General features: G+C 44.9%; 1 protein-coding gene across 3 annotated transcripts in view; it reads left to right on the top strand.

The window, feature by feature from the left end:
• RERE (arginine-glutamic acid dipeptide repeats) overlaps positions 1-16,518 on the top strand; it is a 143,050-nt gene that overhangs the window by 10,584 nt on the left and 115,948 nt on the right. The window contains exon 1 of one of the 3 annotated variants that reach the window (XM_015882639.2): positions 16,175-16,299. The exons of the other annotated variants lie outside the window; for them this stretch is intronic. The gene's annotated coding sequence lies outside the window, so the exon portion shown is untranslated. Of the gene's footprint in view, positions 1-16,174; positions 16,300-16,518 lie in introns of those variants that run through there. 3 annotated transcript variants of the gene reach the window in all.

Genomic DNA, 16,518 nt, shown 5'->3' with positions numbered 1-16,518 from the left:
GCTTCATGCAGCTCCCCACGTGGTTTTAGGTCCAACTTTGAGCTTTGGGGTTTGTTCATGAGACATACAGACTGCTGGATTCGGCTGTTTGTGTTCTTACTGTGATAGATTTAAACCAGTTCTAGGTCTGCTCCATGCTGCTCCAAAGTGACCCCAGCCAACTTTTTGTCTCTAAGTTATATAGAGCCTTTTTATTTTCCTGGAGAAGATGCAGCAAAGCCTCGTGCTCCAGTTGTCAACCCCAGGTTAAACACACAGTAAGATGACATGACTGAGAGCTCAGCGCTTTCAGTTCTGATGTGTTGTTTGACTCCGCTGTTTGCATACTGGTGTGTTTTGGCAGCTTTATTTTGAAGCGAATAGTTCAAGGTTTCTGAGATGTGCTGTGATTGCTCATTCTGTGCGTGTTGTGGTTTATTGTAGCCCCGTGGCTGTGTTGAATTGAATGGCACCAGCACCTGGCTTTGTTGTGAACGTTTCCCCCTTCCCACACAGGGTGTTGTTCTGCTCCCTTTTCTTCTTGCAGCAGGGAAGTGGATGCTGGGCAGCCTGAATCACTGCTGCAGTCAGGATCTGCTCAAGCTTTTGGCTTCCTGGGGCACTTAGCCTTTCAGAGGGTGAATTAAGGTCAACACATTGCTTTTGTTTTAGGGCGGTTTGTCTACCTGGCTAATAGTTAAGAGAGCTGGGAAAAAGAGACAAGGAAATGAATGGCAAGATATCTTCAGAAGAGAAAGCCTGGCCAGATGATGGCCATTACAGGTCGACTGTCTCTTAGAGCAGACTTTGTGATAACTACGCTGCCTTAAAAGGTCTTATTATGTTAGCAGGCCTTGGAGATGGAACGTTTATAGGAAGGGCCCCATTTGGTACTCTCTTCAGTTGTGTTTTGATACCGTTATCTCTTGAATTGAACTGTAGGAAATGGCTGCGATGCAACAGAGTGTATGTTGGCTGACCTCCCACACATGCCTTTGAGGAATAAGAGTGCAGTTGGAAGGCTTGTGAGCACTTCCATTTTATTGCCTTGTGCCCCGGCGATGTGCTTGATAGAGGTTTGTGGTATAAAGCAGGGTGAGTCTTACTCTGAACAGGGTGGGATTTTCTTATATCTTGGCCATCCAAAGTCTCTGCTGGGACAGAGGAGTGTGCTGGGCTGTGAGCAACCATGGTAAAGAGGTCTCTGTAGAAAAGGAAGAAGGGGAATATGTGTGTATATATATATATGCAGGGTCCTGCTGTGTTGGCAACCCCTTTCTCGCCAGTCCCAGGTATTTCAAGTGCAATTACCTGGTGTAAAGCAGGTGGGCCAGCAACAGGTGATTAGACAGTACAGCATATGCATGTTTAGTATATATACACACACATATGTTTGCATAATAATTACTATATAAGGGCAAACTAATAGTCTCCAGATCACTGGGAACATTTGTGGTGCAGCAGTTGATCCTCAGCTGTTTAAGTAAGATGGAAAGTGCTTACTTGGGTCACTTGCCAAGCTTGATCCTTTCCTCATTTTCAAGTACTCTGAGTAATAAAGGCTTTCCTTACCTCCTCAATCCCATTATCACACGGAAAGCAGAAAGAAAAAGAGCATTTTTCTTCCCAAGAATTTTCAATTAATAGAACAGGCTGGGTTGCAGCAATACTAACTGGAAGTGATGTGTTCCACCCCCACCTTTACCTTGTCAAATTAACATGATGGCATGTTTCACTTCTTATGCTAAAGAGATTCTGATCTTCAAAGACAACTTTCAAAAAGACACGCTGGTGCAGCCAAGCAGACTAATATTTTAGAAGGAATATTACCGGTAATAAAAGAGACAGAGTTATGATAGTTTGATGCATTAATTTTAATAACTTTTTGTACAGCTCTCGAGTTGAAATGTGTGAAACTGAAGGCAGACGTAGCTCTTAGTTGGAGCGCAGTGTATTTGGACCCGAGGTGTGCCTTGCAGCACATACCCAGGCAATATGAAGCCCTGTGTGTGATGCTGTAGCAGAGGTGGGAGCTCCATTCATTCCTTAGCTTTGTTTAGGACTTGCATGGCCTTAAATGTGGGTTTTTATGTCCTGTGGACAAATAATTTTTGGTTCCTTTGTGTCAGCCAGTTCTTGCATTATTAGTTTAATGCGTAATTGCATTCTCTGTCTGCAGTTTATTTGGTGGAATGCAGCAAGTTTGCGAATCATAGGAATTATATACAATAATTCTGTTGTAAGAAAGCCTCAAACAAGGCACGTTTTGTGGTCAGTAACATCTTGGCCTGCAGTGTTGGTGTGCAGTGCACAGCACAGCAGGTGCAGAGCTGGAGCTGCTGAGTGGAGAAGGGCATCTGCAGTGTGATTCCCCCTGATGTGTGGAAGCAGGCGGATAATTAAGATGGCAAACCTTGGAGATGTAACATCCCCTCCCTCGTTCCTTTGGAAATCAGCGACATCACTGAATCAAGGCTTGAAAAGCATGCTCTAAAGCCAGAACAAACACCCTGAAATTTTTATCATAATGGTGCTTTTAAAAGTCCTAAATGTCCTCTATTTAAAATGAAATTCTTTTGTATTAACCTGCTTTCATATGCCAGCTTTCACCAGACTGCAGAATTGCCTGATTTGACTTTCTAATGTAACCGTAATGAATCTTCTGGGAAATGGAGCGATTGAATGCATATCCTCTGCAACTCCATTGTAAAACACTCTGTCAGAACCGGCTGTATTCATATATTTATATTTATTTTAATGTATTTGTGTAGGGGAGAGGTGTCCCAGTCAGGTATGAAAGGCTAAACCTGATGTCTTCTCTAGGGAGCACCCGCAGCTCGGACACCACAGTGTGTAATATCGCCTTAATTAAATATATTTCCAGCAGCACGTACATAAATATGCTGGGTGAGGGTAGCACGGTTATATTAAACTCAGATGTGCTTTTGGAGAGAAAAGAATAAAGATGAAAATTATTGGCTTGTATTCTTGTAATGGGCACAAACAGAGCTGCTGTGTGTTATGCATGAGGAGATAGCAAGGTGAAATATCTGCGAGCCAGATAAAGGCTGCATGCATCTGTGTATAATGGACCATAAGGACACTTCTTCTACAGACATGATTGTAATATAAGCATTATATTCTGCGCTTTAATGTAGCAGCTGGTGAGCTTTTTCAAGGGGATTTCTGTGATACTTTGTGTGTGTGACTGGTATATCCACAGTGTTTGTAATTGCTTTATCCGTGTGGAGGAAATTGAACACTGGAGTTTAATAATGAAGAATTTATTCGTTAAAACCTCCCGTTATAATTAGCCAGAGCTGCTATTCTGAAATGGTGAGCTGCAATTGGAGTTTCTAAATGGAAGGGTCTTTCATTTGATGCTGCATCGCTTTGGCTTTGAAGATTTCATTCTTTGGGACCCATTGAAGTCCGGTGTTGAAGGTGTAGATTTCCTTTTCATTCTAAGCCAAGGCAGAACTCCACTGCAATGTCGGGCTCAGTGAGTTTGAACTATTTGATTTATTTCTTTAATGTGATGGAGGGCAGAGCGTGTGGTGGGGTGGGTTTTGGCCATGGGGTGGGTTTTGGCCATGGGGTGTTATTTTTCCCTTCAATGTTTCCTCGATGCAATGTGTGTGTACGGGCTTTCCTTTATTGTGGTCAGCGTTTGGGTTTCTTCAGAGGTGTTAAAGGACGAGCTCCATTCTGAGCATGGAGCTGGGGCAGGTAGCAGGCTGGGGGATGCTGTGTGTGGGTCACAGGTAGTATAGAAACCTGGGATGAGGTTTGAAAGGGTGTTAGCTTCTTCATCATGGGCGGCTATTTGCTTAATAATAGCATCTTGTGATGTGCTGGAGCATCTGATGGGCCCTCCTGTGAGAGGATGATCATACTGGAAAGATATCAAACTATGAATCATTTACACTAACCTCTTGTGAAGCACAGCTTGCATTTTTAATGAAGGATGATTGCATTTCATAAACAGACCTTTAAAAATTAAAATAATATTGATCTCCTTTCATTTAGCTCTATAACAATAAGCGACATGTTTCCTTCTGATAGCTGCGGGATGGATTATTTTTCAGAATCAAATGTATGATACCAAAACACACACAATTCTCTAAACAGGGGGTATATTTCTGAGATAAATATCTTACCGTGTAGCTCTGCTTGTGCAGGATGTAACCTGTGAACAAAGGACCATGTGAAAATTGTTGTATATAGTGTATGCAGAGAGAAAGGGAATCCCACTCCAATACCCTGCTTGGCACCCAGCAGTCGTTCCTCTCTACCTTCATCCCAGGTCAGCAATGCCAATTACGTGCACTCTTTGCAGTCCGCCATCATACCGAACCACACTCAAATGCCGTTGCATTTTGCCTGTGTTGATAACAGTCAAGTTGATAATTAGTGTTACACCATCTTGATTTTTTGTGTTATTTATTTGGGTTTGTAGCTGTAAAAGATGCGTTTTTAGGCTTCTTATGCCCTCCAGGTGGCTGTCACAGTGGGGTATGTGCCATGGCCAAGAGAGCTGCTGGTGTGCAGCTCTCCCTCCAGGCTGTTGCAGAGTGCTATTTAATTATGTGCACGTCTGGGCTGAAGCTACTTGAAGGCTCTGGGCTGATCTGCTACTGCCTGTGAAATCCAAGAGCAAGTAGAAGCCAGCGACATGATTGCTCTGTGCAGTAAGTGCCATCAGTTTTTAGCAGTCCATGAGCTTAGGAGATGGTTCGAATTTAATAAATCCACTTTTGATTTGTAATTGTTTAGAAAGGGTTCTGTCTAACAAAAACTTTGGCTTCCAGATGGTGTGTGAAGGGAACTTGGCTTAATTGGGCCGCTCAGTTCTGGGCATTTCAGCACAACTTATTAGCTTGGATGTTTTTTCTTCTAGGAACTGAGCTCATAGGAATGGTGCCAGAAACGTTGACCAACCCCAGCTGGTAAATAGCAGAGGTTGCCTTCATGCTGACCTGAAAACACTCACTCATCTTCTGTCATTTGAGTTGGGCAGGTGAAATAAAAGCTGACATGGCACAGAGAACATCTTCTGTGGCCTCGTCCCCATCTTGTGTCCGTGTGTTTCTTCCTTTCTGCTTTCCTGGCGTTCCTCACATCCATTTCCATGGACGGACTTGCATCTTTTTGCCCACAGAAACCACTTAAGCAGCCCAGCCCTTTGTCAGAGCAGCAGACAAAAGCAGTCCACATTTTGAGTCACAAGCTTTAAACCCTGCACGTTACTGCTTCAGCATCCAGGATTTACTGCACGTGTTGCTGTGTGGCTAGCGGACGTGCCGCCTTTACGTGCAATTTCGCTACCAGTTGTTGCCATTTTGCATTCCGCTTTTGTAATCGCTTTGTATAAAATGGCTTTATTGTTCGCTGATCAGGTGCATCCTGACATAAATAAAACATTGGCAGTAATTGGTTGTGACAGATCTTCAGCGCTGTGTGCAGCCCTGACAGCTCCGCAGCAGCAGCAGAGCCTGCTCCTCACACAGGGACGTCCCTGGGGTAATTGGCTCTGACGGGCACTGGTTGCTGCAATAATACTGATCCATGAGCCTGCGCGAGCTGCATAATGCCTGGAGGATTCTGTACCCATCAATATGTCCTCAGCTTGAGGTTTTTTTTCATAGTCTTTCCATGGCAGTTTATTAAAAGAAATACTTGCTCCATTTGCAGTGTGTTTGGTAGCTACACAGCCTTGGCTAGCATGGTGCGTGGAAACGCTGTCCTGCAGTGCTGCTGTATGAATTCCACCTGCCATGGGTGGGAGATGCTTGCAGTGCAAGGCTCTTATTTGCACAGGTTTCTTGGTATCAAAACAACATGGTAATGAAATGTGATAGTGACTGTGCTCCTACCGCCACTTTGCTAACCATCGTGCAGCCAATGGCCAAGCTAGGGAAAGGCAGAGATGTCTGTGTTAAGTGAGCACCTGCAGCTGGCCAGTTAATCCACCAGGCAAGGCATGATAACCTGTGTTTGTACAGAACCTGTTTTCCAGGTTTCCATTAGTAGTAGTTGAGGAAATGCTATGCAACAATGGCTGGGAAGTACCTGTTCCTGAAAGGGGTCTCTTGAAGTTGTCTAATTGCACCTTAGATAAGAAGTTGATAGCAGTGCTGGGCTGAGTGTTTGCTTCCAGCTCCAGTTTACCCAAACAACAGCAAAATAATCATGTGTTGAGGTGTGAGTGTGTTGTTAAATAGGCAGAAGTGCTGAGGCACAGTGTGCCCTGTGATGTGCTCTGTTGGTGTTTTGAAGCAGCAGAATCACTTTCTGTCCAGTGGTTGTGTCTTCCAGGTAAGCCTTAATTGGAAAACACATTGGAATTTAAAATAATTCAGGCTTTTTTTTTTTTGGTAATGGTATTGATTTTCAGCTTTATTCTCCTTCCAAGAACCCAAAACATGGAGTATCTGTTTATCAAATTCACCCATTAAAGCTTTACGAGTCAAAAATCAAATTGCAAAATGCAATTACAGGGTCATCGATTAACGTAATTGTGTGTATATTTGACTAAAACTGGGTTCTGAAACATTACCCATGGAATTGCAAAATGCATTATGGTGGTAAACCTAGCAAGAAACATGCTGCTGAGTGCTGTGCTGGGTTAGGTTTGCTTTCAGTGCAAGTTAGCTGTAGCAGTTAGTGCATGAGTTGTATGTTGAATTGTACTATATGTAAGTGCAGGTTTTATTACTGTGTGTCTCTATTTAGCTTGGCATTGAAGGAGGCAATGTGCTCCTGCTAATGCTGCTACCAACCGCTCACGGTCGGATTGTTTTAGCTGGAGGGAGTTGCTTCTGCTGTTGGTGTGTATTTGAAGAGGAATGATTTAATTAGAAATGGTCATCTTGCAGTCAGGATGGCAGAAGGCCCCATCAGTGCCCTGAGGGTCCCCGTGATGACTGCAAAGCCAGCTCTGCTCCATCCTCTAACAGAGGTGCAACACAATAAAGGCTGCTGAAGTGAAGGGTGGTTGGGTGAAGCCTGCTCCTTGAGTTGTGTGCTGCAGTGTTAGAACTGCTGGATCAGTTCCACGTGCTTTTTGATGCAAGCAGTGATGGGTGAGGGAAGCTGATCTGCGTGGGATCTGCACCGCAGAGCAGAAATGTGTGGATTGCTGCACTGCCCATGGCTGGAGCGTTAACATTGGTTATAATAACTGTCGGTAGAGGTCACAGTCTTGCTGATCCAATGTGAAAGCCACACAATCTTGTTACCAGATACTACAGCGCAGGAAAGAGGATTACATAGCAGCAGTAGCTCTTAGTGCATCTTTTATTGCCCTCCGAAGATGGTCGATGTATTTTTCAGGTGTATGAATGACAAAAAGCAGACCTTGAGTTAACTGATTATCTTAATAAAATATATCATGTAATACTTGAAATGTGCTCTTCTAAATAACCTCATAATGATCCACGAGCTTGTCTTGGCTTAAGAAGATTAAGGAATTAACGTCAAATTACAGACATAACTACAAATAGTATGTGCTGTGTGAGAGCTGGTGGACAACTGACAAACATGGAGCATTTGGGGGATATTTTTCTCCTTAAGGGAAGAAGCTGAGCTGTCACAGCTCACACTGCCATGCAATGAAGGGGAGCGCTGGGCAGTGAGCCCCAACCCTGCACTGCACAGGGCTGGCTGTGGGTACAGGCTGTAATTGAAGGTGTCACTTCAGTTCTACATCAGACAGATTTTTGTAGGTCAGCCTGGGAAGGCAGCAGTCTTTGGGGCCAGGCTACGTGTGCAGCAGGGCTGGCTTTGGTTGCGAGGTGGTGATGAAACGCCTAAGAAGCTTGTCTGTTACATAATGCTAATGGAATTATGGTTGGATAAACACATTAATGGGAAGGAGGGGAAGATGCGCAGACTTGGCGGTGGGAGGCATAAACGCTGCTGCTGAAAGCTGTGTGGCGTAATTCTTGAATACGTTTTTAATTTCAGCGTAGCTAGTTTAAAAATAGCATCTAATAAGTGGTAGTTCTTCCTAGCTGTGAATGGCTTCGCCTTCATCCTTCTATTTTGGTCAGGTGAAAGGGAAAGGAGAGCTGTGAGGAAATGCCCTCTAGCAAAGGAGGAGAGCCACCGAGAACACGGATCTGTTGGTTGAATCTCAGGTACTGTTTTGTATGTAGAGTGCTTTGCTTCTTTCAGAGCTGTAAGTGGCTTCACAGGAATAAAATGCTTTATGCTAAGAACCGTGGCAATGCTATTGATCCTTTTAGGAGCAGAAATTGGTATTGAGGGATGCGGTTAAGGTTTGTAGTTATTAAATGCTCTGGCTGTGTGTGCCCTCCGACGGATGCTGTCGTTGGCCACTGGTTTCAAGCCCTGAATTGCTTCTTGTGTTAACAACTGCTGTAAAGCTGCAAACCTTGTGTGTGCAAAACTTGGGAGCAGTGAACAGGAATTGCAGTAGGCGTGTGAGCTGAGTGTGACATTTAATTCGGATCTGGAAGCTGTGTTTTTGTAGCTGTTGGTGGCTCAGAAGCCAGCAGCTTTAGGGATTAAATGATGAACCCAGCAGTGTTTTGGGTTGTTTGGTCACTTGTTTCTGTCAGAATATTGCCAGGGGTGAAGGACATGCAGGGTAATGGCAGCTAAAGTTTGGGAACTTTGAACCAGGATAAAGAATCTGCTTTCCTTGTGTATCAGTTATACACGCAGGTGTATTGTCCTATTTCTTAAGGGTGTGTGGTGTAGTTGCTACTTGGGTTATGTTGGTTAAAGCTAAGAAGCACACATAGAGTTCTAAAGGCAGGTACAGCCTCATCTTTTGATTACACAAAACATGCATTTGTGTTTCTGGGTGCTGCTCCCAGCAGTGCCAGCAGCTCAGCCTGGGTCTGTTGTCTGTAAGCTGAGTTTGGCCTTATTGCTTGGGCAGTGAATGCTTCCCTCTCACTAAGCATCTCAAGGGAAGATGGGTTCTGGTAGAGGTTTTCCTTTACTTTCCTAGCAGTGCTTGAGTGCATAGGAGAGACAAACCATCTTCTGCCTTGTTGAGCCTTCTGGCTTTGTTGAGCTCGTTCAAAAAGCCTCACCTTGCTTTAACTCCTCATTTCTCCTGTGATTTATTTTCAAGGAAATGGCTGTTTGAAGATAGCCCTGAATTCTTCCAGCCCTCACAGTTGCCGCCTGCACCTAAAAGCAGGGTTTTCAGGAGATCTTTCTGAATCCCTTTAGATAGAGGATGAATATCCTCTTCAAAGAAAGATTAGAAGGATAATCATAGATTGTTCTGAAACAGAAGATGTGTCTGCTGTATGAGATATGTGAGTAAAGCTCAAGAGCACGACCTTGTGTGTTTACCTGCTTTTCTGCCACAGATGATGTGCTCCTCAGACCGCAGGACGGAGCAGGGGGTTATGAGCCGTGCTTATGAGCTGAGATTGCTTTTGCAGCCCCCTAGAAATGGCTTGCAGCAGGGAACTCAGTGCCCACAGCCAGCAGCTGAGCGTCTAGCAGGATCCGCTTGATTTGTAGTACTAAAACACAAAGACATCATTAAATTCTATGGTCTGTTCTTTGTCGTGTCCCTCTTCTACCCTGGACTCAGGTTTGGATGGAATAGGACATAGAATCATGCACTGATAAGCAGTTACTTGTCAGATGCTGTCTGCAGGGCTCCTCTCTTGTACCGGTGTTATCTTTTGCATGTACCTGCTTTGAGCAAATCCTTTCTAATCAATGAGCAAGGATTTAATGATGTATTTCACACAACAGTAACTTATCCTCATTTGAGATTCAATTGGGCCTTCTAATAGTAGTTTAATAACTAAGTGGATTTTTAATTAAGTAACTAATGTCTTACGCCTTCGGATCTTCTACTTAAAAATAGTAATTAAAAACTGGCATTTGTGTGGCTGCGAGACAAGCTTGGAGTTGTGGCTGATATTGAAGGACTAAGGGATGGCCCCTTCATCCCCAGGCTGATGCAATGAGCCCAGGCAGCAGCAGCTTCCCTCATCGCTTCATTAGGTGTGAAAACAAAACATAATCTTTATTCAACGTGAGTTCAGCCACCTTTGAAGCGAGAGGCGTAGTGATCTTCTGAATAGCTTGGTATCTTCATTGCAGGAGGCAGCTTGTTTTGTCAAAGCAGATTTTGGGCAAAGATTTCTTCTTTTTCCTGCTGACATCTCAGTGTTCCCTGATGTAACCGAGAGCTCAATGAGGGACACTGCTGGAGCTGCTGCCAGAGTGAGGTTGGGAAGGGGAGGATCTGCTTCTTGCTGTTAGCTTAGGACATGGACACCTGCATCACTCAAGGCTGTAATGCTGCTGAGGTCCTTATATAGGGTACAGAACAGGACGTGCCTTTTGGAATGGCCTCTTTCTGATACCTGTCAGCAGGTGATGTGATGGTTTTGTCTGCAAACAGGAGCGTGTTTTCAGATGAGCTGCCGAGATGCAGCAAATGAATAGGCACATCCCATGAAAAATTCAGCATCTTTTAAGCCGAGGATGTCGGTATCTTCCCTTAATATGGATTAAGCTGCTGCGAGTTCGGTCCGCCTGCAGAGGGCGCTGTGCGCTCCGTGCTGTGCTTACAGCGCTCCGCCTCCACTTACATATGATGAGAGGCCGGGGGGGCAGCGGGCGCTATTGGGGCTTTTATAGAGCATAAATAAAAGGTTTGAGTGGCTCAAACTGGATGGCGGTTTGGTTTTCCGTATTATATATATATATATATATTTCCTTTCTTGGATAAGAGATGAAATATTGCAGGTCAGGTCAGGTGTGACTGCTGGGAGTGCTTGGCCATCCAGGTACCAAAGCAAGGCAATGCTGGGTGGTGTCGTACTGAGAGCACTTTGCATGTGTCCTATGGAAAAGAAAATGTTTCCTTTGAATATTCATTCAGGTAATGCAGAACTGGTAATTTTTTACTTGCAACTGGAGCGGTTTTGAGGATAGTAATTGTTTCAGGCTGATGGAAGATTAAAACTTGTCTCCCATGTCAGTTATTAAATGTGGGAATAGCTGCAGGCTGTGGAATAAAACATTTGATTTACAGTGCGGCTCTGTGAAAGGCTGTAACAAGAACTGCATAGATCTGTGTGTGAAAAAGCTTCAAGATGAGAGCAGAGAACTCCAGTTATGTCTGTTTAGTGGGCTGAAGCCCAGGGTGGTGATTCGGATGGTGTGATGATGGTAATTCAGAGCTGTTGGTAGTTTTGAGCCTTTCTCAGTGTTCTGGCTCCTTATCAGCAGAGCTAACAGGATCTGAGCAGGCTGCAGTGCATGGATTGCCTCCTTTCTCAAGTGTTAAGGTTAAAGTTGTTATAAGCTTGTTTGCTTGCATTTGCTGGTACAAAAGGGTGCTCTGGACGCTTGTGTGTTATTGCCCTGGATGTATTTTCCTAGTTAACGTTGTGAGCAGTTGCTTAATTTGCAAAGCTGTTACTGCTCTTGATCCTGGCTATAGTAAAAATCAATGCGCTCTCTGCAGTCTGAACTAATAGGAATCAAACTCATTGAAGCATGAAAATGGTTTAATCAACAGAGAGCAATCTTAAAGGTTATTTAAAAAAAAAAAGGAGGAAAAAAGAGAAAAATCACCAGCAGCCAAAGGGCTGAAACTGAAGAGCAGAGCGCGGTGCTTCCTGCCTTTGGGTAGATGGATGGAGGCTTTGAAGGCTTTAATCTGAAACGGATGCAGTGGTATTCTTAGGAGCTGCTTGATTTCTAAGAGCCCTCCCTCAGTTGTATGGCTCTTCAGGCTGAGTGAACTGCCAAAAATGAGATCTAATTATGAGTTTCATCATCGAGGGTGCTGTGCAAGGCACTGTGTGCTGCAGGGATGGAGTCATACGGCACCGCCAGGCTTTCTGCTGACCTCATCGACATGAGCAGACTGCAGTGGACAAAATACATCTCTTGCACAGCTGGTAATTGTTGTTCCAATGTATGGATTTTATCGAGGAGGCTGTAGAAGGGAACCACAGCAGCACTGTGACACCTGCATGTTCTGTTCTGGCTCATTGTCAGCCATTGATATGGGGGGAACTCACCCTTCCCCTCACCTGTGTTACAGACAGGTACACGTCCTGGGTGTTTGAACGCTTCCATTCTAAAGCATCAACTGGTGGTTACAAACAGGGAAGAAATGGATAACAGAGTGCGTGTTCTGTGATTGCCTAATGGCTTGTTAGGGAAATTGAAGCAGCAAGTGTAGCTTTTGAATCGTGTTCACATCTCGATAATGCCACCTTTGGCACATTTAGATCTTAAAAGGCAAAGAAACAGATTTCATTTCATGAGGAAGTTGCCTGCCACGCTCTAATACAAGGCATCTTAATGGATTATTAATGAACTCGGGAGGTGTACGTGTATCCTTGGTGCTGATAAACCACTAGCATTAAAATTCAGCAGTTCTGTAGCTAACCTAATGAAAGGATAGACGTGATGCTCGGAACAGAATGAAATAATGGCCCATAGGCCAAACAGAGAACACCTCTAATATCTCATGTCAGGGGACCTGCCTGTGCTCCTCAGCATTTCCATGCCCATTGCACAGTGGTTTTGTTGCTCTGGGTGAATTGAATTGGCACCACTCGTGTAAGCAGTCTGACACTAGGTGGCATGCTGCAGCCTGACCTGATTGAAGCAGCGATGGTCAGGGATGGCTTTGGATCCCTTCTTGTTGTAAGAGGTTTCTTATGCCTCGATGAAGGGCCTGTGAAGCTGCTCGTTCATTATTACTCTAGAAAACCGTATCCCATCATGTGAAGCTCTCTTTTTGTCCAGGCACGTTTGCTTTTCATGCAAGTTTGATGTAGGACACGTAAATATTTTCTTAAGTGAATGTTTGTTTTATGGAAGCTCCTTTTGATAGGTACACGCGCGTGCATTTCGATTCGAGCTTCATTTGCAATCTGCAGGCAGTTGATTTAATCAGAGGTGTCATTTCTGGAACACAATTTGGAGTTTATAGGGGGGTACTTTGATGTTTGCAGATTTCTGCATGTGCTTTATTATGCAGATAGCTCTCACTTACCTGTTGTACCAACCTCCCTCCAAATTGCTTGTTTGCCTGCTTGTTTGCAGCTGGGTGGTCAGACTACGTGTTCTTTGCATGGAAGAAGCTGGGAGTCAAACAGACTCATTTGAGCAACGTTTTGAGCCCTTGTGTTCAGTGCTGGGAGGAAAAACGTGCCTTGTTTTGACAAGTAGCACAGAGCTGATGTACATTAACATTTACAGCAGGCTCTGTTTGCAGCGGTGGGTGTTTAACAAGCCAGTGTAAAGCGTGCTTAACTCATTGCCACCTCTTCATCTATCGCATGGAAAACATCCTGCAAATAATTTGGAAAGGCCTTTTTGCTTGCTAATTGGCTGATAAAGGCGATCCAAACCCTCTGCTGCCTTTTGTTCCATTGAAGCCTGCTGTGTGTGAGATGTTCCTATTTCAGTACATTGAGTCCAGCAAGCTGCTGATGTAATGTGCATGATGTAAGGGAGCTCACGGTGCTCCATGAGCTGCACAGTTGTAAATTCCTTTCCAAAGTGCTACTAAGTGTAGAGGGATGTTCTCAGTAGGACAGAAGGTCTTCTTCCCTATGACAAGATGCTGTAGCACAGAGAAGATGGGCACGTGCTGATTCTTACCTCCATGTACTTCAATTAGGCTTTACTTGGGTGCACGTGCATTGGAGAAAGAATTGGGTTTTGATCTATGGGATGGAAACCGGCCTCTTCTTGGCTCTTAGAGATGAGTTTGTGGAGGGGAATGAGAACAAGAATGAACTCAGCACCGTCATATCATTCCACATTGCAGGGCTGTGTGGAACAGAACCTGAGTTACTGCCATACCTACTATCTTGTCCCCTAGATTTGGGAACCAAAGGGTTTCTTCCCCTCTAACAGAACTGGACTGATGTGGTTTCACACTGTTAAACTTCCTGTTTATAGGCTGTATGTGTGTGTCTGGAGGGAAAGGTTGTTATAGCTATGGTCACATCCTGTGCTTACTGTTTGCTTACTATTAAATTTCTGATGCTTTTGTATGTAAAAGTGATGTTTATATGCAAAACATGGGGAGCTGTGGCCATGTCTTATATATCTGCAGTGAGAGCATGTAAATCCACAGCCTGGATTGTCTGTGTGCTCATGGCTGCTATTTGTGGTGTGCTGAGAAAGTCTCTCAGTAAAGAATCTGTCTTATTCTGGAGAGGTTGTAAAGGAAGCATTTGGCAGTCATTTCCTTTCGCTTGTGAGTCTGAGCATGCTTTGTGTTATAATAGTTTAAACATACCACGGGCTGTTGATAGAGGTATCAAATTTTCCATTCCCAAAGTAACTTTTAGTTGAAACTGGAGGGAAGAATGGGCAAGCTTCCATTGTTATACAGCTGCTTTGATAGAGCTGAGAAAATGTTTGCTTGCTTCTTCCTTCCCTTCTGTGCTGGAGCTGCATACCCCTGCCATGGGGTTATTGTACAGCCCACAGCACTGCTACCTACTGAAGGTTTCGTCCTGTTGGTTCTTATGATAATCAACATTTAATTACTTTCTTTAATCTACGTATTACATTTCCACATGTTAATATTGTGGCTTTTAGCAAACGTATCCTTTGTGCTTTAATACCTTCTAACATCACCTTAGGGTTAAATTGAAGGAGCTGCTGGGCAGGTTGAGGTATTACTGTATTCAGGCCACAATCTGGTGGGCAGGATTGGGTTTTGTTATGATATCTTTGCTTTACTCAGCATCATTCTGCAATCTGGCATTTTCCAGGGCAGGGATTTTCTGACAGATGTGAACTTTTTTCTGCTTCAGTGTGTGCCTTGTTTTGGTTTCCTGCTGTGCAGAGCTGTAGCCGGGTTTCAAGTTGCTTGTCTCACTCCTTGTTCTCTAGCAGCATGGTCACAGTATCCCGACTGAATTGATTACGTTTTGTACTTACATACTTAGATAAAGTACATGAAAGCTTTTGTTGTTAACATCCTGCCAAGTCGCCGAGCTCCTTTCCTCGGTCATCCCTGTGACCTTTCATCACTTCTCGCTCAGCTCTTCCCATAGTGAGCATGCTGGCTTTCCTCCTCCTGGACTTGCAGCTACTTTGGAGCACTGTCCCAGAGTCAGCTTAAAATGTGAATGGAAAAGGCTGTCCGCTGCTCCTTCCTTGTGTTCATCTTTTTCTTTGAAGCCGCAGGATCCCAGCACCTCTCCAGGCAGCCTGTGCCAAGGCTTGGTCACCAGCACAGTGAGGATGTATTCTGGGGGTATTCTGTGCTCCAGTCTGTGCCCATGTCCTGACCCTGTTCCTTTTCCCCCTCCTCTAAGTGTTCCTAGACACAGGTGAGATCCCCCACCTTGGTTCCTTTTCCCCATGCAGAGCAGCCCCAGCTCCCAGCTGTCCTGGTAGATGCTCCAGCCTTGTGTACACCCTCAGGGCTCTTTGGACCCTTCCTATTGCCCATTCCCCTCGTGCTGGCAGGCCAGGGTTGGACCTGGTGCTTGAGATGTGCCCCTGTGCTGAGCAGGACGGGCAGGGCGCTCCATTCCCCACATAGTGCCTGCCTTAGGAGCTCGTCTTCTTGGCATTAGGAGGGGGGAGGCTGCGGGCTGGCAGTGCTCTGAACGCTCACTTAATTGTGTGGGGACTTGAGATCACAAAGAGCTCCTAGTGGGCTCCACAACAACTGTTTATTTTTTCATTTTTTTCCTCAACACTTCCTCAGTTTGGTCTTTCTGTGAAATCCGGAGATTTCCAGCATGTGAAATTACTTTAGCAGCCTTCACAGCTCCCTGGGGGAGCAACTTTTGTTTTCTCTCTTCCCTACTGTGACAGAAACGCTGCGTGCATCCAAGATGCTGTATAAAAATAACCCAGCAGATTTCTTTCAGGCATGCGGAGCGGAGTTCTGCAGGGCTCCCTTCATGTCCTTGAAGTCTCTATCACCACTCTGCAGCTGAGGTGATGTGCTGACTGTACCATCAGCCCTCCTTGGGCTGGATCACAGGTTCTAGATGCTCTGAGAACAAACACAAAGCAACCTAATAACAAGCAGTTGTATGGGCAGGCAGTGAGTTCTACCCAGCTTTGTTTTTCAAAGGGATGTCAGTGCTTTGCTCCTGATGAACCAAGAGTGGGGCCTGGAGGTGGTACTGGCTGCCCAGGGGTGGCTGGTGGCAGTTGGAGCAGCAGTTGGGGCCGTTGGGTTTAGATGGTGCTGTGGCTGTGTCGGTGGGGTCCTCCTGCCCCCAGCACTCACCTGGGGGTGGATTTTAGTGCTGATTCCTAAAGGCTCGCAGGTGGATTGGAGGCCTTCTGAAATACGAGTGCCGTGTAAGTACGGAGTGGAAATTGGGGCTTTTGAGTCATGAAATGCACAATACAGCAAGAACTGCTTCATTTCAGTGGGATGTGTTTGGTGCTGCATGAATAGAGGCTTAGAACAGAACGCTGACGGTTCCTGGTCCTGAAAGAATACAGATTCCATTGGGGAGATCTGGAACCGTTAAGAAAATGTGGCAGCGTGTTGTTGTTAGTTGGTTCTCCTTGAAC

Source organism: Coturnix japonica, chromosome 21, assembly GCF_001577835.2.
Source record: "Coturnix japonica isolate 7356 chromosome 21, Coturnix japonica 2.1, whole genome shotgun sequence".
NCBI classification, from domain to species: Eukaryota; Metazoa; Chordata; class Aves; order Galliformes; family Phasianidae; genus Coturnix; species Coturnix japonica.
This window is presented reverse-complemented; position numbering and strand designations above follow the sequence as displayed.